Genomic DNA, 27,546 nt, shown 5'->3' with positions numbered 1-27,546 from the left:
AATAAACGGAATGATCCGTGCTGTTACAGGGGGAACTCGGGTTTGAACCAAGGACCTCTCGATCTGCAGTCGAATGCTCTACCACTGAGCTATTCCCCCTTGTTCAAGGCCGTAAAGTCGATTTAACTAAAATAAACGGAATGATCCGTGCTGTTACAGGGGGAACTCGGGTTTGAACCAAGGACCTCTCGATCTGCAGCCGAAAGCGAGTTATCCCTCCTTGTTCCTAGCCATAATGTTGATTTAACTAAAATAAAGGGAATAATCCGTGCTGTTACAGGGGGAACTCGGGTTTGAACCAAGGACCTCTCGATCTTCAGTCGAATGCTCTACCACTGAGCTATTCCCCCTTGTTCAACGCCGTAAAGTCGATTTAACTAAAATAAACGGAATGATCCGTGCTGTTACAGGGGGAACTCGGGTTTGAACCAAGGACCTCTCGATCTGCAGTCGAATGCTCTACCACTGAGCTATTCCCCTTGTTCATAGCCGTAATGTCGTTTTAAATAAAATAAACTGAATGATCCGTGCTGTTACAGGGGGAACTCGGGTTTGAACCAAGGACCTTTCGATCTGCAGTCGAATGCGAGTTATCCCTCCTTGTTCCTAGCCGTAATGTCGATTTAACTAAAATAAATGGAATGATCCGTGCTGTTACAGGTGGAACTCGGGTTTGAACCAAGGGCCTTTCGATCTGCAGTCGAATGCGAGTTATCTCTCCTTGTTCCTAGCCGTAATGTCGATTTGACTAAAATAATTGGAATGATCCGTGCTGTTAAGGGGGGAACTCGGGTTTGAACCAAGGACCTCTCGATCTGCAGTCGAATGCTCTACCACTGAGCTATTCCCCCTTGTTCAAGGCCGTAATGTCGATTTACCTAAAATAAACGGAATGATCCGTGCTGTTACAGGGGGAGTTCGGGTTTGAACCAAGGACCTTTCAATCTGCAGTCGAATGCGAGCTATCCCTCCTTGTTCCTAGCCGTAATGTCGATTTAACTAAAATAAAAGGAATGATCAGTGCTGTTACAGGGGAAACTCGGGTTTGAACCAAGGACCTCTCGATCTGTAGTCGAATGCTCTACCACTGAGCTATCCCCTTTGTTCATAGCCGTAATGTCGATTTAAATAAAATAAACGGAATGATCCGTGCTGTTACAGGGGGAACTCGTGTTTTAACCAAGGATCTCTCGATCTGCAGTCGAATGCTCTACCACTGAGCTCTTCCCCCTTGTTCAGAGCCGTAATGTCGATTTAACTAAAATAAACGGAATGATCCGTGCTGTTACAGGGGGAACTCGGGTTTGAACCAAGGGCCTTTCAATCTGCAGTCGAATGCGAGCTATCCCTCCTTGTTCCTAGCAGTAATGTCGATTTAACTAAAATAAACGGAATAATCCGTGCTGTTACAGGGGGAACTCGGGGTTGACCCAAGGACCTCTCGATCTGCAGTCGAATGCTCTACCACTGAGCTATTCCCCCTTGTTCAAGGCCGTAATGTCGATTTAACTAAAATAAACGGAATGATCCGTGCTGTTACAGGGGGAACTCGGGTTTGAACCAAGGACCTCTCGATCTGCAGTCGAATGCTCTACCACTAAGCTATTCCCCCTTGTTCAAGGCCGTAATGTCGATTTAACTAAAATAAACGGAATGATCCGTACTGTTACAGGGGGAACTCGGGTTTGAACCAAGGACCTCTCGATCTGCAGTCGAATGCTCTACCACTAAGCTATTCCCCCTTGTTCAAGGCCGTAATGTCGATTTAACTAAAATAAACGGAATGATCCGTGCTGTTACAGGGGGAACTCGGGTTTGAACCGAGGACCTCTCGATCTGCAGTCGAATGAGAGTTATCCCTCCTTGTTCCTAGACGTAATGTCGATTTAACTAAAATAAAGGGAATAATCCGTGCTGTTACAGGGGGAACTCGGGTTTGAACCAAGGACCTCTCGATCTGCAGTCAAATGCGAGTTATCCCTCCTTGTTCCTAGCCGTAATGTCGATTTAACTAAAATAAACGGAATGATCCGTGCTGTTACAGGGGGAACTCGGGTTTGAACCAAGGACCTCTCGATCTGCAGTCGAATGCTCTACCACTGAGCTATTCCCCCTTGTTCAAGGCCGTAAAGTCGATTTAACTAAAATAAACGGAATGATCCGTGCTGTTACAGGGGGAACTCGGGTTTGAACCAAGGACCTTTCGATCTGCAGCCGAAAGCGAGTTATCCCTCCTTGTTCCTAGCCATAATGTTGATTTAACTAAAATAAAGGGAATAATCCGTGCTGTTACAGGGGGAACTCGGGTTTGAACCAAGGACCTCTCGATCTTCAGTCGAATGCTCTACCACTGAGCTATTCCCCCTTGTTCAACGCCGTAAAGTCGATTTAACTAAAATAAACGGAATGATCCGTGCTGTTACAGGGGGAACTCGGGTTTGAACCAAGGACCTCTCGATCTGCAGTCGAATGCTCTACCACTGAGCTATTCCCCTTGTTCATAGCCGTAATGTCGTTTTAAATAAAATAAACTGAATGATCCGTGCTGTTACAGGGGGAACTCGGGTTTGAACCAAGGACCTTTCGATCTGCAGTCGAATGCGAGTTATCCCTCCTTGTTCCTAGCCGTAATGTCGATTTAACTAAAATAAATGGAATGATCCGTGCTGTTACAGGTGGAACTCGGGTTTAAACCCAGAACCTCTCGATCTGCAGTCGAATGCGAGCTATCCCTACTTGTTCCTAGCCGTAATGTCGATTTAACTAAAATAAACGGAATAATCTGTGCTGTTACAGGGTGAACTTGGGTTTGAACCAAGGACCTCTCGATCTGCAGTCGAATGCTCTACCACTGAGCTATTCCCCCTTGTTCAAGGCCGTAATGTCGATTTACCTAAAATAAACGGAATGATCCGTGCTGTTACAGGGGGAACTCGGGTTTGAACCAAGGGCCTTTCGATCTGCAGTCGAATGCGAGCTATCCCTCCTTGTTCCTAGCAGTAATGTCGATTTAACTAAAATAAACGGAATAATCCGTGCTGTTACCGGGGAACTCGGGTTTGAACCAAGGACCTCTCGATCTGTAGTCGAATGCTATACCACTGAGCTATCCCCCTTGTTCATAGCCTTAATTTCGATTTAAATAAAATAAACGGAATGATCCGTGCTGTTACAGGGGGAACTCGGGTTTGAACCAAGGATCTCTCGATCTGCAGTCGAATGCGAGTTATCCCTCCTTGTTCCTAGCCGTAATGTCGATTTAACTAAAATGAAAGGAATGATCCGTGCTGTTACAGGGGGAACTCGGGTTTGAACCAAGGATCTCTCGATCTGCAGTCGAATGCTCTACCACTGAGCTCTTCCCCCTTGTTCAGAGCCGTTATGTCGATTTAACTAAAATAAACGGAATAATCCGTGCTGTTACAGGGGGAACTCGGGTTTGAACCAAGGACCTCTCGATCTGCAGTCGAATGCTCTACCACTGAGCTATTCCCCCTTGTTCAAGGCCGTAATGTCGATTTAACTAAAATAAACGGAATGATCCGTGCTGTTACAGGGGGAACTCGGGTTTGAACCAAGGATCTCTCGATCTGCAGTAGAATGCTCTACCACTGAGCTCTTCCCCCTTGTTCAGAGCCGTAATGTCGATTTAACTAAAATAAAGGGAATAATCCGTGCTGTTACAGGGGGAACTCGGGTTTGAACCAAGGACCTCTCGATCTGCAGTCAAATGCGAGTTATCCCTCCTTGTTCCTAGCCGTAATGTCGATTTAACTAAAATAAACGGAATGATCCGTGCTGTTACAGGGGGAACTCGGGTTTGAACCAAGGATCTCTCGATCTGCAGTAGAATGCTCTACCACTGAGCTCTTCCCCCTTGTTCAGAGCCGTAATGTCGATTTAACTAAAATAAAGGGAATAATCCGTGCTGTTACAGGGGGAACTCGGGTTTGAACCAAGGACCTCTCGATCTGCAGTCGAATGCGAGTTATCTCTCCTTGTTCCTAGCCGTAATGTCGATTTAACTAAAATAATTGGAATGATCCGTGCTGTTAAGGGGGGAACTCGGGTTTAAACCCAGAACCTCTCGATCTGCAGTCGAATGCGAGCTATCCCTCCTTGTTCCTAGCCGTAATGTCGATTTAACTAAAATAAACGGAATAATCCGTGCTGTTACAGGGGGAACTCGGGTTTGAACCAAGGACCTCTAGATCTGCAGTCGAATGCTCTACCACTGAGCTATTCCCCCTTGTTCAGAGCCGTAATGTCGATTTAACTAAAATAAACGGAATAATCCGTGCTGTTACAGGGGGAACTCGGGTTAGAACCAAGGACCTCTCGATCTGCAGTCGAATGCTCTACCACTGAGCTATTCCCCCTTGTTCAAGGCCGTAATGTCGATTTAACTAAAATAAACGGAATGATCCGTGCTGTTACAGGGGGAACTCGGGTTTGAACCAAGGACCTCTCGATCTGCAGTCGAATGCGAGTTATCCCTCCTTGTTCCTAGCCGCAATGTCGATTTAACTAAAATAAAGGGAATAATCCGTGCTGTTACAGCGGGAACTCGGGTTTGAACCAAGGACCTCTCGATCTGCAGTCGAATGCGAGTTATCCCTCCTTGTTCCTAGCCGTAATGTCGATTTAACTAAAATAAACGGAATGATCCGTGCTGTTACAGGGGGAACTCGGGTTTGAACCAAGGACCTCTCGATCTGCAGTCGAATGCGAGTTATCTCTCCTTGTTCGTAGCCGTAATGTCGATTTAACTAAAATAATTGGAATGATCCGTGCTGTTAAGGGGGGAACTCGGGTTAAACCCAGAACCTCTCGATCTGCAGTCGAATGCGAGCTATCCCTCCTTGTTCCTAGCCGTAATGTCGATTTAACTAAAATAAACGGAATAATCCGTGCTGTTACAGGGGGAACTCGGGTTTGAACCAAGGACCTTTCGATCTGCAGTCGAATGCTCTACCACTGAGCTATTCCCCCTTGTTCAAGGCCGTAATGTCGATTTACCTAAAATAAACGGAATGATCCGTGCTGTTACAGGGGGAGTTCGGGTTTGAACCAAGGACCTTTCAATCTGCAGTCGAATGCGAGCTATCCCTCCTTGTTCCTAGCCGTAATGTCGATTTAACTAAAATAAAAGGAATGATCAGTGCTGTTACAGGGGAAACTCGGGTTTGAACCAATGACCTCTCGATCTGTAGTCGAATGCTCTACCACTGAGCTATCCCCTTTGTTCATAGCCGTAATGTCGATTTAAATAAAATAAACGGAATGATCCGTGCTGTTACAGGGGGAACTCGGGTTTGAACCAAGGACCTCTCGATCTGCAGTCGAATGCGAGTTATCTCTCCTTGTTCGTAGCCGTAATGTCGATTTAACTAAAATAATTGGAATGATCCGTGCTGTTAAGGGGGGAACTCGGGTTTAAACCCAGAACCTCTCGATCTGCAGTCGAATGCGAGCTATCCCTCCTTGTTCCTAGCCGTAATGTCGATTTAACTAAAATAAACGGAATAATCCGTGCTGTTACAGGGGGAACTCGGGTTTGAACCAAGGACCTCTCGATCTGCAGTTGAATGCTCTACCACTGAGCTATTCCCCCTTGTTCAAGGCCGTAAAGTCGATTTAACTAAAATAAACGGAATGATCCGTGCTGTTACAGGGGGAACTCGGGTTTGAACCAAGGACCTCTCGATCTGCAGTCGAATGCGAGTTATCCCTCCTTGTTCCTAGCCGTAATGTCGATTTAACTAAAAAAAAGGGAATAATCCGTGCTGTTACAGGGGGAACTCGGGTTTGAACCAAGGACCTCTCGATCTTCAGTCGAATGCTCTACCACTGAGCTATTCCCCCTTTTCAAGGCCGTAAAGTCGATTTAACTAAAATAAACGGAATGATCCGTGCTGTTACAGGGGGAACTCGGGCTTGAACCAAGGACCTCTCGATCTGCAGTCGAATGCTCTACCACTGAGCTATTCCCCTTGTTCATAGCCGTAATGTCGTTTTAAATAAAATAAACTGAATGATCCGTGCTGTTACAGGGGGAACTCGGGTTTGAACCAAGGACCTTTCGATCTGCAGTCGAATGCGAGTTATCCCTCCTTGTTCCTAGCCGTAATGTCAATTTAACTAAAATAAATGGAATGATCCGTGCTGTTGCAGGGGGAACTCGGGTTTAAACCCAGAACCTCTCGATCTGCAGTCGAATGCTCTACCACTGAGCTATTCCCCCTTGTTCAAGGCCGTAATGTCGATTTACCTAAAATAAACGGAATGATCCGTGCTGTTACAGGGGGAACTCGGGTTTGAACCAAGGGCCTTTCGATCTGCAGTCGAATGCGAGCTATCCCTCCTTGTTCATAGCCTTAATTTCGATTTAAATAAAATAAACGGAATGATCCGTGCTGTTACAGGGGGAACTCGGGTTTGAACCAAGGATCTCTCGATCTGCAGTCGAATGCGAGTTATCCCTCCTTGTTCCTAGCCGTAATGTCGATTTAACTAAAATAAAAGGAATGATCAGTGCTGTTACAGGGGGAACTCGGGTTTGAACCAAGGACCTTTCGATCTGCAGTCGAATGCTCTACCACTGAGCTATTCCCCCTTGTTCAAGGCCGTAATGTCGATTTACCTAAAATAAACGGAATGATCCGTGCTGTTACAGGGGGAACTCGGGTTTGAACCAAGGATCTCTCGATCTGCAGTCGAATGCTCTACCACTGAGCTCTTCCCCCTTGTTCAGAGCCGTAATGTCGATTTAACTAAAATAAACGGAATAATCCGTGCTGTTACAGGGGGAACTCGGGTTTGAACCAAGGACCTCTCGATCTGCAGTCGAATGCTCTACCACTGAGCTATTCCCCCTTGTTCAAGGCCGTAATCTCGATTTAACTAAAATAAACGGAATGATCCGTGCTGTTACAGGGGGAACTCGGGTTTGAACCAATGATCTCTCGATCTGCAGTCGAATGCTCTACCACTGAGCTCTTCCCCCTTGTTCAGAGCCGTAATGTCGATTTAACTAAAATAAACGGAATAATCCGTGCTGTTACAGGGGGAACTCGGGTTTGAACCAAGGACCTCTCGATCTGCAGTCGAATGCTCTACCACTGAGCTATTCCCCCTTGTTCAAGGCCGTAATATCGATTTAACTAAAATAAACGGAATGATCCGTGCTGTTACAGGGGGAACTCGGGTTTGAACCAAGGACCTCTCGATCTGCAGTCGAATGTGAGTTATCCCTCCTTGTTCCTAGCCGCAATGTCGATTTAACTAAAATAAAGGGAATAATCCGTGCTGTTACAGCGGGAACTCGGGTTTGAACCAAGGACCTCTCGATCTGCAGTCGAATGCGAGTTATCCCTCCTTGTTCCTAGCCGTAATGTCGATTTAACTAAAATAAACGGAATGATCCGTGCTGTTACAGGGGGAACTCGGGTTTGAACCAAGGACATCTTGATCTGCAGTCGAATGCGAGTTATCTCTCCTTGTTCCTAGCCGTAATGTCGATTTAACTAAAATAATTGGAATGATCCGTGCTGTTAAGGGGGGAACTCGGGTTAAACCCAGAACCTCTCGATCTGCAGTCGAATGCGAGCTATCCCTCCTTGTTCCTAGCCGTAATGTCGATTTAACTAAAATAAACGGAATAATCCGTGCTGTTACAGGGGGAACTCGGGTTTGAACCAAGGACCTTTCGATCTGCAGTCGAATGCTCTACCACTGAGCTATTCCCCCTTGTTCAAGGCCGTAATGTCGATTTACCTAAAATAAACGGAATGATCCGTGCTGTTACAGGGGGAGTTCGGGTTTGAACCAAGGACCTTTCAATCTGCAGTCGAATGCGAGCTATCCCTCCTTGTTCCTAGCCGTAATGTCGATTTAACTAAAATAAAAGGAATGATCAGTGCTGTTACAGGGGAAACTCGGGTTTGAACCAAGGACCTCTCGATCTGTAGTCGAATGCTCTACCACTTAGCTGTCCCCTTTGTTCATAGCCGTAATGTCGATTTAAATAAAATAAACGGAATGATCCGTGCTGTTAAAGGGGGAACTCGGGTTTGAACCAAGGACCTTTCGATCTGCAGTCGAATGCTCTACCACTGAGCTATTCCCCCTTGTTCAAGGCCGTAATGTCGATTTACCTAAAATAAACGGAATGATCCGTGCTGTTACAGGGGGAGTTCGGGTTTGAACCAAGGACCTTTCAATCTGCAGTCGAATGCGAGCTATCCCTCCTTGTTCCTAGCCGTAATGTCGATTTAACTAAAATAAAAGGAATAATCAGTGCTGTTACAGGGGAAACTCGGGTTTGAACCAAGGACCTCTCGATCTGTAGTCGAATGCTCTACCACTTAGCTGTCCCCTTTGTTCATAGCCGTAATGTCGATTTAAATAAAATAAACGGAATGATCCGTGCTGTTAAAGGGGGAACTCGGGTTTGAACCAAGGATCTCTCGATCTGCAGTCGAATGCTCTACCACTGAGCTCTTCCCCCTTGTTCAGAGCCGTAATGTCGATTTAACTAAAATAAACGGAATGATCCGTGCTGTTACAGGGGGAACTCGGGTTTGAACCAAGGGCCTTTCGATCTGCAGTCGAATGCGAGCTATCCCTCCTTGTTCCTAGCAGTAATGTCGATTTAACTAAAATAAACGGAATAATCCGTGCTGTTACAGGGGGAACTCGGGTTTGAACCAAGGACCTCTCGATCTGCAGTCGAATGCTCTACCTCTGAGCTATTCCCCCTTGTTCAAGGCCGTAATGTCGATTTACCTAAAATAAACGGAATGATCCGTGCTGTTACAGGGGGAGTTCGGGTTTGAACGAAGGACCTTTCAATCTGCAGTCGAATGCGAGCTATCCCTCCTTGTTCCTAGCCGTAATGTCGATTTAACTAAAATAAAAGGAATGATCAGTGCTGTTACAGGGGAAACTCGGGTTTGAACCAAGGACCTCTCGATCTGTAGTCGAATGCTCTACCACTTAGCTATCCCCTTTTTTCATAGCCGTAATGTCGATTTAAATAAAATAAACGGAATGATCCGTGCTGTTAAAGGGGGAACTCGGGTTTGAACCAAGGATCTCTCGATCTGCAGTCGAATGCTCTACCACTGAGCTCTTCCCCCTTGTTCAGAGCCGTAATGTCGATTTAACTAAAATAAACGGAATGATCCGTGCTGTTACAGGGGGAACTCGGGTTTGAACCAAGGGCCTTTCGATCTGCAGTCGAATGCGAGCTATCCCTCCTTGTTCCTAGCAGTAATGTCGATTTAACTAAAATAAACGGAATAATCCGTGCTGTTACAGGGGGAACTCGGGTTTGAACCAAGGACCTCTCGATCTGCAGTCGAATGCTCTACCACTGAGCTATTCCCCCTTGTTCAAGGCCGTAATGTCGATTTAACTAAAATAAACGGAATGACCCGTGCTTTTACAGGGGGAACTCGGGTTTGAACCAAGGACCTCTCGATCTGCAGTCGAATGCTCTACCACTAAAATATTCCCCCTTGTTCAAGGCCGTAATGTCGATTTAACAAAAATAAACGGAATGATCCGTACTGTTACCGGGGGAACTCGGGTTTGAACCAAGGACCTCTCGATCTGCAGTCGAATGCTCTACCACTAAAATATTCCCCCTTGTTCAAGGCCGTAATGTCGATTTAACTAAAATAAACGGAATGATCCGTGCTGTTACAGGGGGAACTCGGGTTTGAACCCAGAACCTCTCGATCTGCAGTCGAATGCGAGCTATCCCTACTTGTTCCTAGCCGTAATGTCGATTTAACTAAAATAAACGGAATAATCTGTGCTGTTACAGGGTGAACTTGGGTTTGAACCAAGGACCTCTCGATCTGCAGTCGAACGCTCTACCACTGAGCTATTCCCCCTTGTTCAAGGCCGTAAGGTCGATTTACCTAAAATGAACGGAATGATCCGTGCTGTTACAGGGGGAACTCGGGTTTGAACCAAGGGCCTTTCGATCTGCAGTCGAATGCGAGCTATCCCTCCTTGTTCCTAGCAGTAATGTCGATTTAACTAAAATAAACGGAATAATCCGTGCTGTTACAGGGGGAACTCGGGTTTGAACCAAGGACCTTTCGATCTGCAGTCGAATGCTCTACCACTGAGCTATTCCCCCTTGTTCAAGGCCGTAATGTCGATTTACCTAAAATAAACGGAATGATCCGTGCTGTTACAGGGGGAACTCGGGTTTGAACCAAGGACCTCTCGATCTGCAGTCGAATGTGAGTTATCCCTCCTTGTTCCTAGCCGCAATGTCGATTTAACTAAAATAAAGGGAATAATCCGTGCTGTTACAGCGGGAACTCGGGTTTGAACCAAGGACCTCTCGATCTGCAGTCGAATGCGAGTTATCCCTCCTTGTTCCTAGCCGTAATGTCGATTTAACTAAAATAAACGGAATGATCCGTGCTGTTACAGGGGGAACTCGGGTTTGAACCAAGGACCTCTCGATCTGCAGTCGAATGCGAGTTATCTCTCCTTGTTCCTAGCCGTAATGTCGATTTAACTAAAATAATTGGAATGATCCGTGCTGTTAAGGGGGGAACTCGGGTTTAAACCCAGAACCTCTCGATCTGCAGTCGAATGCGAGCTATCCCTCCTTGTTCCTAGCCGTAATGTCGATTTAACTAAAATAAACGGAATTATCCGTGCTGTTACAGGGGGAACTCGGGTTTGAACCAAGGACCTCTCGATCTGCAGTCGAATGCTCTAACACTGAGCTATTCCCCCTTGTTCAAGGCCGTAAAGTCGATTTAACTAAAATAAACGGAATGATCCGTGCTGTTACAGGGGGAACTCGGGTTTGAACCAAGGACCTCTCGATCTGCAGTCGAATGCTCTACCACTGAGCTATTCCCCTTGTTCATAGCCGTAATGTCGTTTTAAATAAAATAAACTGAATGATCCGTGCTGTTACAGGGGGAACTCGGGTTTGAACCAAGGACCTTTCGATCTGCAGTCGAATGCGAGCTATCCCTCCTTGTTCCTAGCCGTTATGTCGATTTAACTAAAATAAAAGGAATGATCAGTGCTGTTACAGGGGGAACTCGGCTTTGAACCAAGGACCTCTCGATCTGTAGTCGAATGCTCTACCACTGAGCTATCCCCCTTGTTCATAGCCGTAATGTCGATTTAAATAAAACAAACGGAATGATCCGTGCTGTTAAAGGGGGAACTCGGGTTTGAACCAAGGATCTCTCGATCTGCAGTCGAATGCTCTACCACTGAGCTCTTCCCCCTTGTTCAGAGCCGTAATGTCGATTTAACTAAAATAAACGGAATGATCCTTGCTGTTACAGGGGGAACTCGGGTTTGAACCAAGGGCCTTTCGATCTGCAGTCGAATGCGAGTTATCCCTCCTTGTTCCTAGCCGTAATGTCGATTTACCTAAAATAAACGGAATGATACGTGCTGTTACAGGGGGAGTTCGGGTTTGAACCAAGGACCTTTCAATCTGCAGTCGAATGCGAGCTATCCCTCCTTGTTCCTAGCCGTAATGTCGATTTAACTAAAATAAAAGGAATGACCAGTGCTGTTACAGGGGAAACTCGGGTTTGAACCAAGGACCTCTCGATCTGTAGTCGAATGCTCTACCACTTAGCTATCCCCTTTGTTCATAGCCGTAATGTCGATTTAAATAAAATAAACGGAATGATCCGTGCTGTTAAAGGGGGAACTCGGGTTTGAACCAAGGATCTCTCGATCTGCAGTCGAATGCTCTACCACTGAGCTCTTCCCCCTTGTTCAGAGCCGTAATGTCGATTTAACTAAAATAAACGGAATGATCCGTGCTGTTACAGGGGGAACTCGGGTTTGAACCAAGGGCCTTTCGATCTGCAGTCGAATGCGAGCTATCCCTCCTTGTTCCTAGCAGTAATGTCGATTTAACTAAAATAAACGGAATAATCCGTGCTGTTACAGGGGGAACTCGGGTTTGAACCAAGGACCTCTCGATCTGCAGTCGAATGCTCTACCACTGAGCTATTCCCCCTTGTTCAAGGCCGTAATGTCGATTTAACTAAAATAAACGGAATGATCCGTGCTTTTACAGGGGGAACTCGGGTTTGAACCAAGGACCTCTCGATCTGCAGTCGAATGCTCTACCACTAAAATATTCCCCCTTGTTCAAGGCCGTAATGTCGATTTAACAAAAATAAACGGAATGATCCGTACTGTTACCGGGGGAACTCGGGTTTGAACCAAGGACCTCTCGATCTGCAGTCGAATGCTCTACCACTAAAATATTCCCCCTTGTTCAAGGCCGTAATGTCGATTTAACTAAAATAAACGGAATGATCCGTGCTGTTACAGGGGGAACTCGGGTTTGAACCCAGAACCTCTCGATCTGCAGTCGAATGCGAGCTATCCCTACTTGTTCCTAGCCGTAATGTCGATTTAACTAAAATAAACGGAATAATCTGTGCTGTTACAGGGTGAACTTGGGTTTGAACCAAGGACCTCTCGATCTGCAGTCGAACGCTCTACCACTGAGCTATTCCCCCTTATTCAAGGCCGTAAGGTCGATTTACCTAAAATGAACGGAATGATCCGTGCTGATACAGGGGGAACTCGGGTTTGAACCAAGGGCCTTTCGATCTGCAGTCGAATGCGAGCTATCCCTCCTTGTTCCTAGCAGTAATGTCGATTTAACTAAAATAAACGGAATAATCCGTGCTGTTACAGGGGGAACTCGGGTTTGAACCAAGGAGCTTTCGATCTGCAGTCGAATGCTCTACCACTGAGCTATTCCCCCTTGTTCAAGGCCGTAATGTCGATTTACCTAAAATAAACGGAATGATCCGTGCTGTTACAGGGGGAGTTCGGGTTTGAACCAAGGACCTTTCAATCTGCAGTCGAATGCGAGCTATCCCTCCTTGTTCCTAGCCGTAATGTCGATTTAACTAAAATAAAAGGAATGATCAGTGCTGTTACAGGGGAAACTCGGGTTTGAACCAAGGACCTCTCGATCTGTAGTCGAATGCTCTACCACTGAGCTATCCCCTTTGTTCATAGCCGTAATGTCGATTTAAATAAAATAAACGGAATGATCCGTGCTGTTACAGGGGGAACTCGGGTTTGAACCAAGGATCTCTCGATCTGCAGTCGAATGCTCTACCACTGAGCTCTTCCCCCTTGTTCAGAGCCGTAATGTCGATTTAACTAAAATAAACGGAATGATCCGTGCTGTTACAGGGGGAACTCGGGTTTGAACCAAGGGCCTTTCGATCTGCAGTCGAATGCGAGCTATCCCTCCTTGTTCCTAGCAGTAATGTCGATTTAACTAAAATAAACGGAATAATCCGTGCTGTTACAGGGTGAACTCGGGTTTGAACCAAGGACCTCTCGATCTGCAGTCGAATGCTCTACCACTGAGCTATTCCCCCTTGTTCAAGGCCGTAATGTCGATTTAACTAAAATAAACGGAATGATCCGTGCTTTTACAGGGGGAACTCGGGTTTGAACCAAGGACCTCTCGATCTGCAGTCGAATGCTCTACCACTAAAATATTCCCCCTTGTTCAAGGCCGTAATGTCGATTTAACTAAAATAAACGGAATGATCCGTACTGTTACAGGGGGAACTCGGGTTTGAACCAAGGACCTCTCGATCTGCAGTCGAATGCTCTACCACTAAGCTATTCCCCCTTGTTCAAGGCCGTAATGTCGATTTAACTAAAATAAACGGAATGATCCGTGCTGTTACAGGGGGAACTCGGGTTTGAACCAAGGACCTCTCGATCTGCAGTCGAATGAGAGTTATCCCTCCTTGTTCCTAGCCGTAATGTCGATTTAACTAAAATAAAGGGAATAATCCGTGCTGTTACAGGGGAACTCGGGTTTGAACCAAGGACCTCTCGATCTGCAGTCAAATGCGAGTTATCCCTCCTTGTTCCTAGCCGTAATGTCGATTTAACTAAAATAAACGGAATGATCCGTGCTGTTACAGGGGGAACTCGGGTTTGAACCAAGGACCTCTCGATCTGCAGTCGAATGCGAGTTATCTCTCCTTGTTCCTAGCCGTAATGTCGATTTAACTAAAATAATTGGAATGATCCGTGCTGTTAAGGGGGGAACTCTGGTTTAAACCCAGAACCTCTCGATCTGCAGTCGAATGCGAGCTATCCCTCCTTGTTCCTAGCCGTAATGTCGATTTAACTAAAATAAACGGAATTATCCGTGCTGTTACAGGGGGAACTCGGGTTTGAACCAAGGACCTCTCGATCTGCAGTCGAATGCTCTAACACTGAGCTATTCCCCCTTGTTCAAGGCCGTAAAGTCGATTTAACTAAAATAAACGGAATGATCCGTGCTGTTACAGGGGGAACTCGGGTTTGAACCAAGGACCTCTCGATCTGCAGTCGAATGCTCTACCACTGAGCTATTCCCCTTGTTCATAGCCGTAATGTCGTTTTAAATAAAATAAACTGAATGATCCGTGCTGTTACAGGGGGAACTCGGGTTTGAACCAAGGACCTTTCGATCTGCAGTCGAATGCGAGCTATCCCTCCTTGTTCCTAGCCGTAATGTCGATTTAACTAAAATAAAAGGAATGATCAGTGCTGTTACAGGGGGAACTCGGCTTTGAACCAAGGACCTCTCGATCTGTAGTCGAATGCTCTACCACTGAGCTATCCCCCTTGTTCATAGCCGTAATGTCGATTTAAATAAAACAAACGGAATGATCCGTGCTGTTAAAGGGGGAACTCGGGTTTGAACCAAGGATCTCTCGATCTGCAGTCGACAGCTCTACCACTGAGCTCTTCCCCCTTGTTCAGAGCCGTAATGTCGATTTAACTAAAATAAACGGAATGATCCGTGCTGTTACAGGGGGAACTCGGGTTTGAACCAAGGGCCTTTCGATCTGCAGTCGAATGCGAGCTATCCCTCCTTGTTCCTAGCAGTAATGTCGATTTAACTAAAATAAACGGAAGGATCCGTGCTGTTACAGGGGGAACTCGGGTTTGAACCAAGGACCTCTCGATCTGCAGTCGAATGCGAGTTATCTCTCCTTGTTCCTAGCCGTAATGTCGATTTAACTAAAATAAAGGGAATAATCCGTGCTGTTACAGGGGAACTCGGGTTTGAACCAAGGACCTTTCAATCTGCAGTCGAATGCGAGCTATCCCTCCTTGTTCCTAGCCGTAATGTCGATTTAACTAAAATAAAAGGAATGATCAGTGCTGTTACAGGGGAAACTCGGGTTTGAACCAAGGACCTCTCGATCTGTAGTCGAATGCTCTACCACTTAGCTATCCCCTTTGTTCATAGCCGTAATGTCGATTTAAATAAAATAAACGGAATGATCCGTGCTGTTAAAGGGGGAACTCGGGTTTGAACCAAGGATCTCTCGATCTGCAGTCGAATGCTCTACCACTGAGCTCTTCCCCCTTGTTCAGCGCCGTAATGTCGATTTAACTAAAATAAACGGAATGATCCGTGCTGTTACAGGGGGAACTCGGGTTTGAACCAAGGGCCTTTCGATCTGCAGTCGAATGCGAGCTATCCCTCCTTGTTCCTAGCAGTAATGTCGATTTAACTAAAATAAACGGAATAATCCGTGCTGTTACAGGGGGAACTCGGGTTTGAACCAAGGACCTCTCGATCTGCAGTCGAATGCTCTACCACTGAGCTATTCCCCCTTGTTCAAGGCCGTAATGTCGATTTAACTAAAATAAACGGAATGATCCGTGCTTTTACAGGGGGAACTCGGGTTTGAACCAAGGACCTCTCGATCTGCAGTCGAATGCTCTACCACTGAGCTATTCCCCCTTGTTCAAGGCCGTAATGTCGATTTACCTAAAATAAACGGAATGATCCGTGCTGTTACAGGGGGAGTTCGGGTTTGAACCAAGGACCTTTCAATCTGCAGTCGAATGCGAGCTATCCCTCCTTGTTCCTAGCCGTAATGTCGATTTAACTAAAATAAAAGGAATGATCAGTGCTGTTACAGGGGAAACTCGGGTTTGAACCAAGGACCTCTCGATCTGTAGTCGAATGCTCTACCACTTAGCTATCCCCTTTGTTCATAGCCGTAATGTCGATTTAAATAAAATAAACGGAATGATCCGTGCTGTTAAAGGGGGAACTCGGGTTTGAACCAAGGATCTCTCGATCTGCAGTCGAATGCTCTACCACTGAGCTCTTCCCCCTTGTTCAGAGCCGTAATGTCGATTTAACCAAAATAAACGGAATGATCCGTGCTGTTACAGGGGGAACTCGGGTTTGAACCAAGGGCCTTTCGATCTGCAGTCGAATGCGAGCTATCCCTCCTTGTTCCTAGCAGTAATGTCGATTTAACTAAAATAAACGGAATAATCCGTGCTGTTACAGGGGGAACTCGGGTTTGAACCAAGGACCTCTCGATCTGCAGTCGAATGCTCTACCACTGAGCTATTCCCCCTTGTTCAAGGCCGTAATGTCGATTTAACTAAAATAAACGGAATGATCCGTGCTTTTACAGGGGGAACTCGGGTTCGAACCAAGGACCTCTCGATCTGCAGTCGAATGCTCTACCACTAAAATATTCCCCCTTGTTCAAGGCCGTAATGTCGATTTAACTAAAATAAACGGAATGATCCGTGCTGTTACAGGGGGAACTCGGGTTTGAACCCAGAACCTCTCGATCTGCAGTCGAATGCGAGCTATCCCTACTTGTTCCTAGCCGTAATGTCGATTTAACTAAAATAAACGGAATAATCTGTGCTGTTACAGGGTGAACTTGGGTTTGAACCAAGGACCTCTCGATCTGCAGTCGAACGCTCTACCACTGAGCTATTCCCCCTTGTTCAAGGCCGTAAGGTCGATTTACCTAAAATGAACGGAATGATCCGTGCTGTTACAGGGGGAACTCGGGTTTGAACCAAGGGCCTTTCGATCTGCAGTCGAATGCGAGCTATCCCTCCTTGTTCCTAGCAGTAATGTCGATTTAACTAAAATAAACGGAATAATCCGTGCTGTTACAGGGGGAACTCGGGTTTGAACCAAGGACCTCTCGATCTGCAGTCGAATGATCTACCACTGAGCTATTCCCCCTTGTTCAAGGCCGTAATGTCGATTTACCTAAAATAAACGGAATGATCCGTGCTGTTACAGGGGGAACTCGGGTTTGAACCAAGGACCTCTCGATCTGCAGTCGAATGTGAGTTATCCCTCCTTGTTCCTAGCCGCAATGTCGATTTAACTAAAATAAAGGGAATAATCCGTGCTGTTACAGCGGGAACTCGGGTTTGAACCAAGGACCTCTCGATCTGCAGTCGAATGCGAGTTATCCCTCCTTGTTCCTAGCCGTAATGTCGATTTAACTAAAATAAACGGAATGATCCGTGCTGTTACAGGAGGAACTCGGGTTTGAACCAAGGACCTCTCGATCTGCAGTCGAATGCTCTACCACTAAAATATTCCCCCTTGTTCAAGGCCGTAATGTCGATTTAACTAAAATAAACGGAATGATCCGTACTGTTACAGGGGGAACTCGGGTTTGAACCAAGGACCTCTCGATCTGCAGTCGAATGCTCTACCACTAAGCTATTCCCCCTTGTTCAAGGCCGTAATGTCGATTTAACTAAAATAAACGGAATGATCCGTGCTGTTACAGGGGGAACTCGGGTTTGAACCAAGGACCTCTCGATCTGCAGTCGAATGAGAGTTATCCCTCCTTGTTCCTAGCCGTAATGTCGATTTAACTAAAATAAAGGGAATAATCCGTGCTGTTACAGGGGGAACTCGGGTTTGAACCAAGGACCTCTCGATCTGCAGTCAAATGCGAGTTATCTCTCCTTGTTCCTAGCCGTAATGTCGATTTAACTAAAATAATTGGAATGATCCGTGCTGTTAAGGGGGGAACTCGGGTTAAACCCAGAACCTCTCGATCTGCAGTCGAATGCGAGCTATCCCTCCTTGTTCCTAGCCGTAATGTCGATTTAACTAAAATAAACGGAATAATCCGTGCTGTTACAGGGGGAACTCGGGTTTGAACCAAGGACCTTTCGATCTGCAGTCGAATGCTCTACCACTGAGCTATTCCCCCTTGTTCAAGGCCGTAATGTCGATTTACCTAAAATAAACGGAATGATCCGTGCTGTTACAGGGGGAGTTCGGGTTTGAACCAAGGACCTTTCAATCTGCAGTCGAATGCGAGCTATCCCTCCTTGTTCCTAGCCGTAATGTCGATTTAACTAAAATAAAAGGAATGATCAGTGCTGTTACAGGGGAAACTCGGGTTTGAACCAAGGACCTCTCGATCTGTAGTCGAATGCTCTACCACTTAGCTATCCCCTTTGTTCATAGCCGTAATGTCGATTTAAATAAAATAAACGGAATGATCCGTGCTGTTAAAGGGGGAACTCGGGTTTGAACCAAGGATCTCTCGATCTGCAGTCGAATGCTCTACCACTGAGCTCTTCCCCCTTGTTCAGAGCCGTAATGTCGATTTAACTAAAATAAACGGAATGATCCGTGCTGTTACAGGGGGAACTCGGGTTTGAACCAAGGACCTCTCGATCTGCAGTCGAATGCGAGTTATCCCTCCTTGTTCCTAGCCGTAATGTCGATTTAACTAAAATAAACGGAATGATCCGTGCTGTTACAGGGGGAACTCGGGTTTGAACCAAGGACCTCTCGATCTGCAGTCGAATGCTCTACCACTAAAATATCCCCCCTTGTTCAAGGCCGTAATGTCGATTTAACTAAAATAAACGGAATGATCCGTACTGTTACAGGGGGAACTCGGGTTTGAACCAAGGACCTCTCGATCTGCAGTCGAATGCTCTACCACTAAGCTATTCCCCCTTGTTCAAGGCCGTAATGTCGATTTAACTAAAATAAATGGAATGATCCGTGCTGTTACAGGGGGAACTCGGGTTTGAACCAAGGACCTCTCGATCTGCAGTCGAATGAGAGTTATCCCTCCTTGTTCCTAGCCGTAATGTCGATTTAACTAAAATAATTGGAATGATCCGTGCTGTTAAGGGGGGAACTCGGGTTAAACCCAGAACCTCTCGATCTGCAGTCGAATGCGAGCTATCCCTCCTTGTTCCTAGCCGTAATGTCGATTTAACTAAAATAAACGGAATAATCCGTGCTGTTACAGGGGGAACTCGGGTTTGAACCAAGGACCTTTCGATCTGCAGTCGAATGCTCTACCACTGAGCTATTCCCCCTTGTTCAAGGCCGTAATGTCGATTTACCTAAAATAAACGGAATGATCCGTGCTGTTACAGGGGGAGTTCGGGTTTGAACCAAGGACCTTTCAATCTGCAGTCGAATGCGAGCTATCCCTCCTTGTTCCTAGCCGTAATGTCGATTTAACTAAAATAAAAGGAATGATCAGTGCTGTTACAGGGGAAACTCGGGTTTGAACCAAGGACCTCTCGATCTGTAGTCGAATGCTCTACCACTTAGCTATCCCCTTTGTTCATAGCCGTAATGTCGATTTAAATAAAATAAACGGAATGATCCGTGCTGTTAAAGGGGGAACTCGGGTTTGAACCAAGGATCTCTCGATCTGCAGTCGAATGCTCTACCACTGAGCTCTTCCCCCTTGTTCAGAGCCGTAATGTCGATTTAACTAAAATAAACGGAATGATCCGTGCTGTTACAGGGGGAACTCGGGTTTGAACCAAGGGCCTTTCGATCTGCAGTCGAATGCGAGCTATCCCTCCTTGTTCCTAGCAGTAATGTCGATTTAACTAAAATAAACGGAATAATCCGTGCTGTTACAGGGGGAACTCGGGTCTGAACCAAGGACCTCTCGATCTGCAGTCGAATGCTCTACCACTGAGCTATTCCCCCTTGTTCAAGGCCGTAATGTCGATTTAACTAAAATAAACGGAATGATCCGTGCTTTTACAGGGGGAACTCGGGTTTGAACCAAGGACCTCTCGATCTGCAGTCGAATGCTCTACCACTGAGCTATTCCCCCTTGTTCAAGGCCGTAATGTCGATTTACCTAAAATAAACGGAATGATCCGTGCTGATACAGGGGGAGTTCGGGTTTGAACCAAGGACCTTTCAATCTGCAGTCGAATGCGAGCTATCCCTCCTTGTTCCTAGCCGTAATGTCGATTTAACTAAAATAAAAGGAATGATCAGTGCTGTTACAGGGGAAACTCGGGTTTGAACCAAGGACCTCTCGATCTGTAGTCGAATGCTCTACCACTTAGCTATCCCCTTTGTTCATAGCCGTAATGTCGATTTAAATAAAATAAACGGAATGATCCGTGCTGTTAAAGGGGGAACTCGGGTTTGAACCAAGGATCTCTCGATCTGCAGTCGAATGCTCTACCACTGAGCTCTTCCCCCTTGTTCAGAGCCGTAATGTCGATTTAACTAAAATAAACGGAATGGTCCGTGCTGTTACAGGGGGAACTCGGGTTTGAACCAAGGGCCTTTCGATCTGCAGTCGAATGCGAGCTATCCCTCCTTGTTCCTAGCAGTAATGTCGATTTAACTAAAATAAACGGAATAATCCGTGCTGTTACAGGGGGAACTCGGGTTTGAACCAAGGACCTCTCGATCTGCAGTCGAATGCTCTACCACTGAGCTATTCCCCCTTGTTCAAGGCCGTAATGTCGATTTAACTAAAATAAACGGAATGATCCGTGCTTTTACAGGGGGAACTCGGGTTTGAACCAAGGACCTCTCGATCTGCAGTCGAATGCTCTACCACTAAAATATTCCCCCTTGTTCAAGGCCGTAATGTCGATTTAACAAAAATAAACGGAATGATCCGTACTGTTACCGGGGGAACACGGGTTTGAACCAAGGACCTCTCGATCTGCAGTCGAATGCTCTACCACTAAAATATTCCCCCTTGTTCAAGGCCGTAATGTCGATTTAACTAAAATAAACGGAATGATCCGTGCTGTTACAGGGGGAACTCGGGTTTGAACCCAGAACCTCTCGATCTGCAGTCGAATGCGAGCTATCCCTACTTGTTCCTAGCCGTAATGTCGATTTAACTAAAATAAACGGAATAATCTGTGCTGTTACAGGGTGAACTTGGGTTTGAACCAAGGACCTCTCGATCTGCAGTCGAACGCTCTACCACTGAGCTATTCCCCCTTGTTCAAGGCCGTAAGGTCGATTTACCTAAAATGAACGGAATGATCCGTGCTGTTACAGGGGGAACTCGGGTTTGAACCAAGGGCCTTTCGATCTGCAGTCGAATGCGAGCTATTCCTCCTTGTTCCTAGCAGTAATGTCGATTTAACTAAAATAAACGGAATAATCCGTGCTGTTACAGGGGAAACTCGGGTTTGAACCAAGGACCTTTCGATCTGCAGTCGAATGCTCTACCACTGAGCTATTCCCCCTTGTTCAAGGCCGTAATGTCGATTTACCTAAAATAAACGGAATGATCCGTGCTGTTACAGGGGGAACTCGGGTTTGAACCAAGGACCTCTCGATCTGCAGTCGAATGTGAGTTATCCCTCCTTGTTCCTAGCCGCAATGTCGATTTAACTAAAATAAAGGGAATAATCCGTGCTGTTACAGTGGGAACTCGGGTTTGAACCAAGGACCTCTCGATCTGCAGTCGAATGCGAGTTATCCCTCCTTGTTCCTAGCCGTAATGTCGATTTAACTAAAATAAACGGAATGATCCGTGCTGTTACAGGGGGAACTCGGGTTTGAACCAAGGACATCTTGGTCTGCAGTCGAATGCGAGTTATCTCTCCTTGTTCCTAGCCGTAATGTCGATTTAACTAAAATAATTGGAATGATCCGTGCTGTTAAGGGGGGAACTCGGGTTAAACCCAGAACCTCTCGATCTGCAGTCGAATGCGAGCTATCCCTCCTTGTTCCTAGCCGTAATGTCGATTTAACTAAAATAAACGGAATAATCCGTGCTGTTACAGGGGGAACTCGGGTTTGAACCAAGGACCTTTCGACCTGCAGTCGAATGCTCTACCACTGAGCTATTCCCCCTTGTTCAAGGCCGTAATGTCGATTTACCTAAAATAAACGGAATGATCCGTGCTGTTACAGGGGGAGTTCGGGTTTGAACCAAGGACCTTTCAATCTGCAGTCGAATGCGAGCTATCCCTCCTTGTTCCTAGCCGTAATGTCGATTTAACTAAAATAAAAGGAATGATCAGTGCTGTTACAGGGGAAACTCGGGTTTGAACCAAGGACCTCTCGATCTGTAGTCGAATGCTCTACCACTTAGCTATCCCCTTTGTTCATAGCCGTAATGTCGATTTAAATAAAATAAACGGAATGATCCGTGCTGTTAAAGGGGGAACTCGGGTTTGAACCAAGGATCTCTCGATCTGCAGTCGAATGCTCTACCACTGAGCTCTTCCCCCTTGTTCAGAGCCGTAATGTCGATTTAACTAAAATAAACGGAATGATCCGTGCTGTTACAGGGGGAACTCGGGTTTGAACCAAGGGCCTTTCGATCTGCAGTCGAATGCGAGCTATCCCTCCTTGTTCCTAGCAGTAATGTCGATTTAACTAAAATAAACGGAATAATCCGTGCTGTTACAGGGGGAACTCGGGTTTGAACCAAGGACCTCTCGAACTGCAGTCGAATGCTCTACCACTAAAATATTCCCCCTTGTTCAAGGCCGTAATGTCGATTTAACAAAAATAAACGGAATGATCCGTACTGTTACCGGGGGAACTCGGGTTTGAACCAAGGACCTCTCGATCTGCAGTCGAATGCTCTACCACTAAAATATTCCCCCTTGTTCAAGGCCGTAATGTCGATTTAACTAAAATAAACGGAATGATCCGTGCTGTTACAGGGGGAACTCGGGTTTGAACCCAGAACCTCTCGATCTGCAGTCGAATGCGAGCTATCCCTACTTGTTCCTAGCCGTAATGTCGATTTAACTAAAATAAACGGAATAATCTGTGCTGTTACAGGGTGAACTTGGGTTTGAACCAAGGACCTCTCGATCTGCAGTCGAACGCTCTACCACTGAGCTATTCCCCCTTGTTCAAGGCCGTAATGTCGATTTACCTAAAATAAACGGAATGATCCGTGCTGTTACAGGGGGAGTTCGGGTTTGAACCAAGGACCTTTCAATCTGCAGTCGAATGCGAGCTATCCCTCCTTGTTCCTAGCCGTAATGTCGATTTAACTAAAATAAAAGGAATGATCAGTGCTGTTACAGGGGAAACTCGGGTTTGAACCAAGGACCTCTCGATCTGTAGTCGAATGCTCTACCACTTAGCTATCCCCTTTGTTCATAGCCGTAATGTCGATTTAAATAAAATAAACGGAATGATCCGTGCTGTTAAAGGGGGAACTCGGGTTTGAACCAAGGATCTCTCGATCTGCAGTCGAATGCTCTACCACTGAGCTCTTCCCCCTTGTTCAGAGCCGTAATGTCGATTTAACTAAAATAAACGGAATGATCCGTGCTGTTACAGGGGGAACTCGGGTTTGAACCAAGGGCCTTTCGATCTGCAGTCGAATGCGAGCTATCCCTCCTTGTTCCTAGCAGTAATGTCGATTTAACTAAAATAAACGGAATAATCCGTGCTGTTACAGGGGGAACTCGGGTTTGAACCAAGGACCTCTCGATCTGCAGTCGAATGCTCTACCACTAAAATATTCCCCCTTGTTCAAGGCCGTAATGTCGATTTAACAAAAATAAACGGAATGATCCGTACTGTTACCGGGGGAACTCGGGTTTGAACCAAGGACCTCTCGATCTGCAGTCGAATGCTCTACCACTAAAATATTCCCCCTTGTTCAAGGCCGTAATGTCGATTTAACTAAAATAAACGGAATGATCCGTGCTGTTACAGGGGGAACTCGGGTTTGAACCCAGAACCTCTCGATCTGCAGTCGAATGCGAGCTATCCCTACTTGTTCCTAGCCGTAATGTCGATTTAACTAAAATAAACGGAATAATCTGTGCTGTTACAGGGTGAACTTGGGTTTGAACCAAGGACCTCTCGATCTGCAGTCGAACGCTCTACCACTGAGCTATTCCCCCTTGTTCAAGGCCGTAAGGTCGATTTACCTAAAATGAACGGAATGATCCGTGCTGTTACAGGGGGAACTCGGGTTTGAACCAAGGGCCTTTCGATCTGCAGTCGAATGCGAGCTATCCCTCCTTGTTCCTAGCAGTAATGTCGATTTAACTAAAATAAACGGAATAATCCGTGCTGTTACAGGGGGAACTCGGGTTTGAACCAAGGACCTTTCGATCTGCAGTCGAATGCTCTACCACTGAGCTATTCCCCCTTGTTCAAGGCCGTAATGTCGATTTACCTAAAATAAACGGAATGATCCGTGCTGTTACAGGGGGAGTTCGGGTTTGAACCAAGAACCTTTCAATCTGCAGTCGAATGCGAGCTATCCCTCCTTGTTCCTAGCCGTAATGTCGATTTAACTAAAATAAAAGGAATGATCAGTGCTGTTACATGGGAAACTCGGGTTTGAACCAAGGACCTCTCGATCTGTAGTCGAATGCTCTACCACTGAGCTATCCCCTTTGTTCATAGCCGTAATGTCGATTTAAATAAAATAAACGGAATGATCCGTGCTGTTACAGGGGGAACTCGGGTTTGAACCAAGGATCTCTCGATCTGCAGTCGAATGCTCTACCACTGAGCTCTTCCCCCTTGTTCAGAGCCGTAATGTCGATTTAACTAAAATAAACGGAATGATCCGTGCTGTTACAGGGGGAACTCGGGTTTGAACCAAGGGCCTTTCGATCTGCAGTCGAATGCGAGCTATCCCTCCTTGTTCCTAGCAGTAATGTCGATTTAACTAAAATAAACGGAATAATCCGTGCTGTTACAGGGTGAACTCGGGTTTGAACCAAGGACCTCTCGATCTGCAGTCGAATGCTCTACCACTAAAATATTCCCCCTTGTTCAAGGCCGTAATGTCGATTTAACTAAAATAAACGGAATGATCCGTACTGTTACAGGGGGAACTCGGGTTTGAACCAAGGACCTCTCGATCTGCAGTCGAATGCTCTACCACTAAGCTATTCCCCCTTGTTCAAGGCCGTAATGTCGATTTAACTAAAATAAACGGAATGATCCGTGCTGTTACAGGGGGAACTCGGGTTTGAACCAAGGACCTCTCGATCTGCAGTCGAATGAGAGTTATCCCTCCTTTTTCCTAGCCGTAATGTCGATTTAACTAAAATAAAGGGAATAATCCGTGCTGTTACAGGGGGAACTCGGGTTTGAACCAAGGACCTCTCGATCTGCAGTCAAATGCGAGTTATCCCTCCTTGTTCCTAGCCGTAATGTCGATTTAACTAAAATAAACGGAATGATCCGTGCTGTTACAGGGGGAACTCGGGTTTGAACCAAGGACCTCTCGATCTGCAGTCGAATGCGAGCTATCCCTCCTTGTTCCTAGCCGTAATGTCGATTTAACTAAAGTAAACGGAATTATCCGTGCTGTTACAGGGGGAACTCGGGTTTGAACCAAGGACCTCTCGATCTGCAGTCGAATGCTCTAACACTGAGCTATTCCCCCTTGTTCAAGGCCGTAAAGTCGATTTAACTAAAATAAACGGAATGATCCGTGCTGTTACAGGGGGAACTCGGGTTTGAACCAAGGACCTCTCGATCTGCAGTCGAATGCTCTACCACTGAGCTATTCCCCTTGTTCATAGCCGTAATGTCGTTTTAAATAAAATAAACTGAATGATCCGTGCTGTTACAGGGGGAACTCGGGTTTGAACCAAGGACCTTTCGATCTGCAGTCGAATGCGAGCTATCCCTCCTTGTTCCTAGCCGTAATGTCGATTTAACTAAAATAAAAGGAATGATCAGTGCTGTTACAGGGGGAACTCGGGTTTGAACCAAGGATCTCTCGATCTGTAGTCGAATGCTCTACCACTGAGCTATCCCCCTTGTTCATAGCCGTAATGTCGATTTAAATAAAACAAACGGAATGATCCGTGCTGTTACAGGGGGAACTCGGGTTTGAACCAAGGATCTCTCGATCTGCAGTCGAATGCTCTACCACTGAGCTTTTCCACTTGTTCAGAGCCGTAATGTCGATTTAACTAAAATAAACGGAATGATCCGTGCTGTTACAGGGGGAACTCGGGTTTGAACCAAGGACCTTTCGATCTGCAGTCGAATGCGAGCTATTCCTCCTTGTTCCTAGCCGTAATGTCGATTTAACTAAAATAAACGGAATGATCCGTGCTGTTACAGGGGGAACTCGGGTTTGAACCAAGGACCCCTCGATCTGCAGTCGAATGCGAGTTATCCCTCCTTGTTCCTAGCCGTAATGTCGATTTAACTAAAATAAACGGAATGATCCGTGCTGTTACAGGGGGAACTCGGGTTTGAACCAAGAACCTCTCGATCTGCAATCGAATGCGAGCTATCCCTCCTTGTTCCTAGCCGTAATGTCGATTTAACTAAAATAAAAAGAATGATCAGTGCTGTTACAGGGGGAACTTGGGTTTGAACCAAGGACCTCTCGATCTGTAGTCGAATGCTCTACCACTGAGCTATTCCCCCTTGTTCAAGGCCGTAATGTCGATTTACCTAAAATAAACGGAATGATCCGTGCTGTTACAGGGGGAACTCGGGTTTGAACCAAGGACCTTTCGATCTGCAGTCGAATGCGAGCTATCCCTCCTTGTTCCTAGCCGTAATGTCGATTTAACTAAAATAAAAGGAATGATCAGTGCTGTTACAGGGGGAACTCGGGTTTGAACCAAGGACCTCTCGATCTGTAGTCGAATGCTCTACCACTGAGCTATCCCCCTTGTTCATAGCCGTAATGTCGATTTAACTAAAATAAACGGAATGATCCGAGCTGTTACAGGGGGAACTCGGGTTTGAACCAAGAACCTCTCGATCTGCAATCGAATGCGAGCTATCCCTCCTTGTTCCTAGCCGTAATGTCGATTTAACTAAAATAAAAAGAATGATCAGTGCTGTTACAGGGGGAACTTGGGTTTGAACCAAGGACCTCTCGATCTGTAGTCGAATGCTCTACCACTGAGCTATTCCCCCTTGTTCAAGGCCGTAATGTCGATTTACCTAAAATAAACGGAATGATCCGTGCTGTTACAGGGGGAACTCGGGTTTGAACCAAGGACCTTTCGATCTGCAGTCGAATGCGAGCTATCCCTCCTTGTTCCTAGCCGTAATGTCGATTTAACTAAAATAAAAGGAATGATCAGTGCTGTTACAGGGGGAACTCGGGTTTGAACCAAGGACCTCTCGATCTGTAGTCGAATGCTCTACCACTGAGCTATCCCCCTTGTTCATAGCCGTAATGTCGATTTAAACAAAATAAACGGAATGATCCGTGCTGTTACAGGGGGAACTCGGGTTTGAACCAAGGATCTCTCGATCTGCAGTCGAATGCTCTACCACTGAGCTCTTCCCCCTTGTTCAGAGGCGTAATGTCGATTTAACTAAAATAAACGGAATGATCCGTGCTGTTACAGGGGGAACTCGGGTTTGATCCAAGGACCTTTCGATCTGCAGTCGAATGCGAGCTATCCCTCCTTGTTCCTAGCCGTAATGTCGATTTAACTAAAATAAACGGAATAATCCGTGCT

The 27,546-nt window shown here is 46.1% G+C and overlaps 50 non-coding genes across 50 annotated transcripts; all 50 read right to left on the bottom strand.

Moving 5' to 3' along the window:
• Positions 1-27: 27 nt before the first annotated feature.
• Positions 28-99, bottom strand: TRNAC-GCA (transfer RNA cysteine (anticodon GCA)). Its single transcript has one exon. It is a non-coding gene; the product is annotated as a tRNA-Cys (tRNA).
• A 179-nt stretch (positions 100-278) lies between these two features.
• On the bottom strand, positions 279-350 carry TRNAF-GAA (transfer RNA phenylalanine (anticodon GAA)). Its single transcript has one exon. It is a non-coding gene; the product is annotated as a tRNA-Phe (tRNA).
• Positions 351-408: 58 nt separating this feature from the next.
• TRNAC-GCA (transfer RNA cysteine (anticodon GCA)) lies at positions 409-480 on the bottom strand. Its single transcript has one exon. It is a non-coding gene; the product is annotated as a tRNA-Cys (tRNA).
• A 299-nt stretch (positions 481-779) lies between these two features.
• On the bottom strand, positions 780-851 carry TRNAC-GCA (transfer RNA cysteine (anticodon GCA)). Its single transcript has one exon. It is a non-coding gene; the product is annotated as a tRNA-Cys (tRNA).
• Positions 852-1,540: 689 nt separating this feature from the next.
• TRNAC-GCA (transfer RNA cysteine (anticodon GCA)) lies at positions 1,541-1,612 on the bottom strand. The gene has a single exon. It is a non-coding gene; the product is annotated as a tRNA-Cys (tRNA).
• Positions 1,613-1,670: 58 nt separating this feature from the next.
• TRNAC-GCA (transfer RNA cysteine (anticodon GCA)) lies at positions 1,671-1,742 on the bottom strand. The gene has a single exon. It is a non-coding gene; the product is annotated as a tRNA-Cys (tRNA).
• A 300-nt stretch (positions 1,743-2,042) lies between these two features.
• TRNAC-GCA (transfer RNA cysteine (anticodon GCA)) lies at positions 2,043-2,114 on the bottom strand. The gene has a single exon. It is a non-coding gene; the product is annotated as a tRNA-Cys (tRNA).
• A 179-nt stretch (positions 2,115-2,293) lies between these two features.
• Positions 2,294-2,365, bottom strand: TRNAF-GAA (transfer RNA phenylalanine (anticodon GAA)). Its single transcript has one exon. It is a non-coding gene; the product is annotated as a tRNA-Phe (tRNA).
• Positions 2,366-2,423: 58 nt separating this feature from the next.
• On the bottom strand, positions 2,424-2,495 carry TRNAC-GCA (transfer RNA cysteine (anticodon GCA)). The gene has a single exon. It is a non-coding gene; the product is annotated as a tRNA-Cys (tRNA).
• Positions 2,496-3,044: 549 nt separating this feature from the next.
• Positions 3,045-3,116, bottom strand: TRNAC-ACA (transfer RNA cysteine (anticodon ACA)). The gene has a single exon. It is a non-coding gene; the product is annotated as a tRNA-Cys (tRNA).
• Positions 3,117-3,424: 308 nt separating this feature from the next.
• TRNAC-GCA (transfer RNA cysteine (anticodon GCA)) lies at positions 3,425-3,496 on the bottom strand. Its single transcript has one exon. It is a non-coding gene; the product is annotated as a tRNA-Cys (tRNA).
• Positions 3,497-4,920: 1,424 nt separating this feature from the next.
• On the bottom strand, positions 4,921-4,992 carry TRNAC-GCA (transfer RNA cysteine (anticodon GCA)). Its single transcript has one exon. It is a non-coding gene; the product is annotated as a tRNA-Cys (tRNA).
• A 177-nt stretch (positions 4,993-5,169) lies between these two features.
• On the bottom strand, positions 5,170-5,243 carry TRNAC-ACA (transfer RNA cysteine (anticodon ACA)). Its single transcript has one exon. It is a non-coding gene; the product is annotated as a tRNA-Cys (tRNA).
• Positions 5,244-5,793: 550 nt separating this feature from the next.
• TRNAF-GAA (transfer RNA phenylalanine (anticodon GAA)) lies at positions 5,794-5,865 on the bottom strand. Its single transcript has one exon. It is a non-coding gene; the product is annotated as a tRNA-Phe (tRNA).
• A 57-nt stretch (positions 5,866-5,922) lies between these two features.
• On the bottom strand, positions 5,923-5,994 carry TRNAC-GCA (transfer RNA cysteine (anticodon GCA)). The gene has a single exon. It is a non-coding gene; the product is annotated as a tRNA-Cys (tRNA).
• Positions 5,995-6,544: 550 nt separating this feature from the next.
• TRNAC-GCA (transfer RNA cysteine (anticodon GCA)) lies at positions 6,545-6,616 on the bottom strand. The gene has a single exon. It is a non-coding gene; the product is annotated as a tRNA-Cys (tRNA).
• A 188-nt stretch (positions 6,617-6,804) lies between these two features.
• On the bottom strand, positions 6,805-6,876 carry TRNAC-GCA (transfer RNA cysteine (anticodon GCA)). The gene has a single exon. It is a non-coding gene; the product is annotated as a tRNA-Cys (tRNA).
• Positions 6,877-7,064: 188 nt separating this feature from the next.
• On the bottom strand, positions 7,065-7,136 carry TRNAC-GCA (transfer RNA cysteine (anticodon GCA)). Its single transcript has one exon. It is a non-coding gene; the product is annotated as a tRNA-Cys (tRNA).
• Positions 7,137-7,677: 541 nt separating this feature from the next.
• On the bottom strand, positions 7,678-7,749 carry TRNAC-GCA (transfer RNA cysteine (anticodon GCA)). Its single transcript has one exon. It is a non-coding gene; the product is annotated as a tRNA-Cys (tRNA).
• Positions 7,750-8,057: 308 nt separating this feature from the next.
• TRNAC-GCA (transfer RNA cysteine (anticodon GCA)) lies at positions 8,058-8,129 on the bottom strand. The gene has a single exon. It is a non-coding gene; the product is annotated as a tRNA-Cys (tRNA).
• Positions 8,130-8,688: 559 nt separating this feature from the next.
• On the bottom strand, positions 8,689-8,760 carry TRNAC-GCA (transfer RNA cysteine (anticodon GCA)). Its single transcript has one exon. It is a non-coding gene; the product is annotated as a tRNA-Cys (tRNA).
• A 559-nt stretch (positions 8,761-9,319) lies between these two features.
• TRNAC-GCA (transfer RNA cysteine (anticodon GCA)) lies at positions 9,320-9,391 on the bottom strand. The gene has a single exon. It is a non-coding gene; the product is annotated as a tRNA-Cys (tRNA).
• Positions 9,392-10,081: 690 nt separating this feature from the next.
• TRNAC-GCA (transfer RNA cysteine (anticodon GCA)) lies at positions 10,082-10,153 on the bottom strand. The gene has a single exon. It is a non-coding gene; the product is annotated as a tRNA-Cys (tRNA).
• Positions 10,154-10,825: 672 nt separating this feature from the next.
• Positions 10,826-10,897, bottom strand: TRNAC-GCA (transfer RNA cysteine (anticodon GCA)). The gene has a single exon. It is a non-coding gene; the product is annotated as a tRNA-Cys (tRNA).
• Positions 10,898-11,075: 178 nt separating this feature from the next.
• On the bottom strand, positions 11,076-11,147 carry TRNAC-ACA (transfer RNA cysteine (anticodon ACA)). The gene has a single exon. It is a non-coding gene; the product is annotated as a tRNA-Cys (tRNA).
• An 809-nt stretch (positions 11,148-11,956) lies between these two features.
• On the bottom strand, positions 11,957-12,028 carry TRNAC-GCA (transfer RNA cysteine (anticodon GCA)). Its single transcript has one exon. It is a non-coding gene; the product is annotated as a tRNA-Cys (tRNA).
• A 690-nt stretch (positions 12,029-12,718) lies between these two features.
• TRNAC-GCA (transfer RNA cysteine (anticodon GCA)) lies at positions 12,719-12,790 on the bottom strand. Its single transcript has one exon. It is a non-coding gene; the product is annotated as a tRNA-Cys (tRNA).
• Positions 12,791-13,609: 819 nt separating this feature from the next.
• Positions 13,610-13,681, bottom strand: TRNAC-GCA (transfer RNA cysteine (anticodon GCA)). The gene has a single exon. It is a non-coding gene; the product is annotated as a tRNA-Cys (tRNA).
• A 671-nt stretch (positions 13,682-14,352) lies between these two features.
• Positions 14,353-14,424, bottom strand: TRNAC-GCA (transfer RNA cysteine (anticodon GCA)). The gene has a single exon. It is a non-coding gene; the product is annotated as a tRNA-Cys (tRNA).
• Positions 14,425-14,602: 178 nt separating this feature from the next.
• Positions 14,603-14,674, bottom strand: TRNAC-ACA (transfer RNA cysteine (anticodon ACA)). Its single transcript has one exon. It is a non-coding gene; the product is annotated as a tRNA-Cys (tRNA).
• A 929-nt stretch (positions 14,675-15,603) lies between these two features.
• TRNAC-GCA (transfer RNA cysteine (anticodon GCA)) lies at positions 15,604-15,675 on the bottom strand. Its single transcript has one exon. It is a non-coding gene; the product is annotated as a tRNA-Cys (tRNA).
• Positions 15,676-15,733: 58 nt separating this feature from the next.
• Positions 15,734-15,805, bottom strand: TRNAC-GCA (transfer RNA cysteine (anticodon GCA)). The gene has a single exon. It is a non-coding gene; the product is annotated as a tRNA-Cys (tRNA).
• A 559-nt stretch (positions 15,806-16,364) lies between these two features.
• Positions 16,365-16,436, bottom strand: TRNAC-GCA (transfer RNA cysteine (anticodon GCA)). Its single transcript has one exon. It is a non-coding gene; the product is annotated as a tRNA-Cys (tRNA).
• Positions 16,437-17,498: 1,062 nt separating this feature from the next.
• TRNAC-GCA (transfer RNA cysteine (anticodon GCA)) lies at positions 17,499-17,570 on the bottom strand. The gene has a single exon. It is a non-coding gene; the product is annotated as a tRNA-Cys (tRNA).
• Positions 17,571-17,990: 420 nt separating this feature from the next.
• TRNAC-GCA (transfer RNA cysteine (anticodon GCA)) lies at positions 17,991-18,062 on the bottom strand. The gene has a single exon. It is a non-coding gene; the product is annotated as a tRNA-Cys (tRNA).
• Positions 18,063-18,751: 689 nt separating this feature from the next.
• On the bottom strand, positions 18,752-18,823 carry TRNAC-GCA (transfer RNA cysteine (anticodon GCA)). Its single transcript has one exon. It is a non-coding gene; the product is annotated as a tRNA-Cys (tRNA).
• A 299-nt stretch (positions 18,824-19,122) lies between these two features.
• Positions 19,123-19,194, bottom strand: TRNAC-GCA (transfer RNA cysteine (anticodon GCA)). Its single transcript has one exon. It is a non-coding gene; the product is annotated as a tRNA-Cys (tRNA).
• A 689-nt stretch (positions 19,195-19,883) lies between these two features.
• On the bottom strand, positions 19,884-19,955 carry TRNAC-GCA (transfer RNA cysteine (anticodon GCA)). The gene has a single exon. It is a non-coding gene; the product is annotated as a tRNA-Cys (tRNA).
• A 559-nt stretch (positions 19,956-20,514) lies between these two features.
• On the bottom strand, positions 20,515-20,586 carry TRNAC-GCA (transfer RNA cysteine (anticodon GCA)). The gene has a single exon. It is a non-coding gene; the product is annotated as a tRNA-Cys (tRNA).
• Positions 20,587-21,276: 690 nt separating this feature from the next.
• On the bottom strand, positions 21,277-21,348 carry TRNAC-GCA (transfer RNA cysteine (anticodon GCA)). Its single transcript has one exon. It is a non-coding gene; the product is annotated as a tRNA-Cys (tRNA).
• A 541-nt stretch (positions 21,349-21,889) lies between these two features.
• On the bottom strand, positions 21,890-21,961 carry TRNAC-GCA (transfer RNA cysteine (anticodon GCA)). The gene has a single exon. It is a non-coding gene; the product is annotated as a tRNA-Cys (tRNA).
• Positions 21,962-24,164: 2,203 nt separating this feature from the next.
• Positions 24,165-24,236, bottom strand: TRNAC-GCA (transfer RNA cysteine (anticodon GCA)). The gene has a single exon. It is a non-coding gene; the product is annotated as a tRNA-Cys (tRNA).
• A 176-nt stretch (positions 24,237-24,412) lies between these two features.
• TRNAC-ACA (transfer RNA cysteine (anticodon ACA)) lies at positions 24,413-24,487 on the bottom strand. Its single transcript has one exon. It is a non-coding gene; the product is annotated as a tRNA-Cys (tRNA).
• Positions 24,488-24,925: 438 nt separating this feature from the next.
• TRNAC-GCA (transfer RNA cysteine (anticodon GCA)) lies at positions 24,926-24,997 on the bottom strand. The gene has a single exon. It is a non-coding gene; the product is annotated as a tRNA-Cys (tRNA).
• A 551-nt stretch (positions 24,998-25,548) lies between these two features.
• Positions 25,549-25,620, bottom strand: TRNAC-GCA (transfer RNA cysteine (anticodon GCA)). Its single transcript has one exon. It is a non-coding gene; the product is annotated as a tRNA-Cys (tRNA).
• A 178-nt stretch (positions 25,621-25,798) lies between these two features.
• Positions 25,799-25,870, bottom strand: TRNAC-ACA (transfer RNA cysteine (anticodon ACA)). Its single transcript has one exon. It is a non-coding gene; the product is annotated as a tRNA-Cys (tRNA).
• Positions 25,871-26,419: 549 nt separating this feature from the next.
• On the bottom strand, positions 26,420-26,491 carry TRNAC-ACA (transfer RNA cysteine (anticodon ACA)). The gene has a single exon. It is a non-coding gene; the product is annotated as a tRNA-Cys (tRNA).
• A 179-nt stretch (positions 26,492-26,670) lies between these two features.
• TRNAC-ACA (transfer RNA cysteine (anticodon ACA)) lies at positions 26,671-26,742 on the bottom strand. Its single transcript has one exon. It is a non-coding gene; the product is annotated as a tRNA-Cys (tRNA).
• A 178-nt stretch (positions 26,743-26,920) lies between these two features.
• TRNAC-ACA (transfer RNA cysteine (anticodon ACA)) lies at positions 26,921-26,992 on the bottom strand. The gene has a single exon. It is a non-coding gene; the product is annotated as a tRNA-Cys (tRNA).
• Positions 26,993-27,171: 179 nt separating this feature from the next.
• On the bottom strand, positions 27,172-27,243 carry TRNAC-ACA (transfer RNA cysteine (anticodon ACA)). The gene has a single exon. It is a non-coding gene; the product is annotated as a tRNA-Cys (tRNA).
• Between the last annotated feature and the right edge of the window lie 303 nt (positions 27,244-27,546).

The sequence above is a fragment of the Phalangium opilio genome, unplaced genomic scaffold (assembly GCF_054372755.1).
Source record: "Phalangium opilio isolate 3A_F unplaced genomic scaffold, DU_Popi_V2 ptg000056l_1, whole genome shotgun sequence".
Lineage (NCBI taxonomy): Eukaryota > Metazoa > Arthropoda > Arachnida > Opiliones > Phalangiidae > Phalangium > Phalangium opilio.
Note: the sequence above shows the minus strand (reverse complement) of the source record. Positions and strands in the feature narration are given on the sequence as shown.